This window comes from Cebus imitator, unplaced genomic scaffold, assembly GCF_001604975.1.
Source record: "Cebus imitator isolate Cc_AM_T3 unplaced genomic scaffold, Cebus_imitator-1.0 Scaffold9, whole genome shotgun sequence".
In the NCBI taxonomy this organism is placed as follows: domain Eukaryota; kingdom Metazoa; phylum Chordata; class Mammalia; order Primates; family Cebidae; genus Cebus; species Cebus imitator.
Genome location: NW_016107324.1, coordinates 636,465 through 639,557, shown reverse-complemented (window position 1 = coordinate 639,557; position 3,093 = coordinate 636,465). Strand labels below are relative to the sequence as shown.

The 3,093-nt window shown below is 43.7% G+C and overlaps 1 pseudogene; it reads right to left on the bottom strand.

The window, feature by feature from the left end:
- Positions 1 to 722: 722 nt before the first annotated feature.
- Positions 723 to 2,356, bottom strand: LOC108315146 (annotated as a pseudogene).
- Positions 2,357 to 3,093: the final 737 nt, after the last annotated feature.

The following is a 3,093-nucleotide window of genomic DNA, read 5'->3' as shown; positions in this document are numbered from 1 at the left end:
ACGGGGTTTCACCATGTTGACCAGGATGGTCTCGATCTCTTGACCTCATGATCCACCCGCCTTGGCCTCCCAAAGTGCTGGGATTACAGGCTTGAGCCACCGCACCCGGCTCTTTTGGCCATTCTTATATCTTCTTTGTGAAGCATCATTTCAAATCTTTTGCCCATATTACGGTTGTCTTCTTGAGTTTTCATTGTTCTTTATATACTTTGTATACAAGTCCTTTCTTAGATATATAATAAAATTACTTTCTTTTTGTCAAAAAAACAGGGTGGCTTGAGAGGACCTGCGTGCCCTTTCCATCTTCCTTCCCATGAGTACACAGTAACAAGGCCCCATCTGTGAGGAGCAGGCCCTCATCAGACATCGAATCTGCTGGTGACTTGACCTTGGACTTCCCAGCCTTCAGAAATGTGAGCAATAAATGACCCAGTCTGCACTAATTTATTACAGCAGCCCAAACAGACCAAGACAGTTTGGTAGGCGAGTGACATGGCTGTTCTGTGCTACGATGAGCTCAGACACCAAAAGGCAGATGGCAGGCTTCTTGCTGTGCGTTTATGTCCATTAGATGACCAGCCACAGTTATGGCAATGATAGGCTATTCAGTTGGAAATGGCCTTAACAACAACAAAGACAAAAAGTCAGCTGCATTTCTAAGAACTCACCTCTCTAGTAGAAATAAAGGATTAGCCTTACCATTCTCTCCTAGAATTAGTAGATTTTTTTTTTATTAAACTTTTTTAATGGGTCTCAAAATTCTGTGACAAATTTTTGGTCAAGTTGCTTTCATTAAAAAGTACTGATTTTAAAAACTAATAACTTAAAACTGCCACACACAAAAAAGAAAACCAAAGTCGTCCACAAAACATTCCTTTCCTCCTGAAGGTTTTACAATACATTGTTGTCATTATTCAGCCTTTTATTACTAAACTTAAATGGCCAATTGAAACAAACAGTTCTGAGACCGTTCTTCCACTGCTGATTAAGACTGGGGCAGCCGGTCTTAGGGATAATATTCATTTAGCCTTCTGAGCTTTCTAGGTTGACCTGGGGACCTTGCCAGCTCCAGCAGCCTTCTTGTCCACTGCTTTGATGACACCCACAGCAACTGTCCATCTCATATCACTAACAGCAAAGTGACCCAGAGGTGGATATTCTGAGAAGCTCTCAACAAGCATGGGCTTGCCAGGAACCACATCAATGATGGCAGCATCACCGGGCTTCAAGAATTTCGGGCCATCTTCCAGCTTTTTACCAGAACGGTGATCAATCTTTCCCTTTAGCTCAGCACACTTGCGTGCAATGTGAGCCGTGTGGCAATCCAGTACAGGGGCATAGGCAGCACTGATTTGGCCTGGACAGTTCGGGATAATCACCTGAGCAGTGAAGCCAGCTGCTTCCATCAGTGGATTGTTCTTGCTGTCACCAGCAACGTTGCCATGACAAACATCCTTGACAGACACATTCTTGACATTGAATCCCACATTGTTCCCAAAAGAAACGTCACTCAAAGCTTCATGGTGCATTTCGACAGAGTTTTCTTCAGTTGTAACGCTGACTGGAGCAAAGGTGACCACCATACCAGGTTTGAGAACACCAGTCTCTACTCAGCCAACAGGAACAGAACCAATACCACCAAATTTGTAGACCTCCTGGAGAGGCAGGTGCAAGGGCTTGTCAGTTGGATGAGTTGGTGGTAGGATGCAGTCCAGAGCCTCAGGCAGCGGGTTCCACTGGCATTGCCACCCTTTCAAGTGGCTTTCCATCCTTTGAATCAAGGCATGTTAACACTTGGCTCCAGCATGTTGTCACGATTCCAACCAGAAATTGGCACAAATCCTACTGTGTTGGAGTTGTAGCATTTTCCTAATGTAAGTGCTGACTTCCTATTTCCTCATATCTCTTCTAAGTGTTGGGTGGCTCAGTGGAATCCATTTTGTTAGCGCCAACAATTAGTTGTTTCATCCCTAGTGTGTAAGCCAGAAGGGTGTGCTTTCAGGTCTGCCCATACTTGGAGATACCAGCTTCAAATTCACCAACACCATGGACAACAATGAAAACAGCACAGTCAGCCTGAGGTGTCCCTATAGTCATGTTTTTGATGAAGTGTCTGCGTCCTGAGGCATCAATGATAGTCATGTAGTACTTGCTAATCTTGAATTTCCACCAGGAGATATCAATGGTGATACCATGTTCATGCTCAGCTTTCAGCTTATCCAAGACCCAGGAATACTTGAAGGAGCCCTTTTTCATTGCAGCAGCCTCCTTCTCAAATTTTTTCAATGGTTCTTTTGTTGATGCCACCACATTTGTAGAGCAGATGGCTCCAGTGGATCATTTGGGCAAGTGGTGGACTTGTCCAAATTTACATGTCCAATGACAACAATGTTGATATGAGTCTTTTCCTTTCCATTTTGGCTTTTAGGGGTAGTTTTCACCACACCAGCTGCAAAAAAGAGGATTAGTTAAAAAAAAAAAAAAAAAAAAAAGAGGATTAGTAGATTTTAAAGGTGTCTTTGAGATGTCTCCTAGGGTTAAGAGTAAGAATAATATATTATTGCCTGCAGTTTATTAGGCACTTACTGTATGCTGCACATTTTACATTTATTTTCTATGTGAATACCCCCAGTAACCTACTGAGTATTATTGTTCTTGTTTTACCAGAAGGGTAAGGTTCCATAAGTCCAAAATATGAATTGCCCATCTGTCTGATTCCAAAGCCTGAGGTGTCCTGTAGCACTTGCCAGATTTCAAGCCAACCAGAAGCCAAACACATCTGTTGAGAGAGGTGTTCCAGCCCAGCCAGCCTTAGGTATAAGCTTAGTCACCTGCACCAGAGCATGTGAAAGGCACTCCCAAATGCCTGCCACCAGGCCTGTGATGCTGTTATTTGGCATTAACTTATTAGATTAAAGAGTAGTTGCTCTAGGAAATCTCTTAAAAAGCAGATGCTCGGCCGGGCGCGGTGGCTCACGCTTGTAATCCCAGCACTTTGGGAGGCCGAGGCAGGTGGATCACGAGGTCAAGAGATCGAGACCATCCTGGTCAACATGGTGAAACCCCGTCTCTACTAAAAATACAAAACATTAG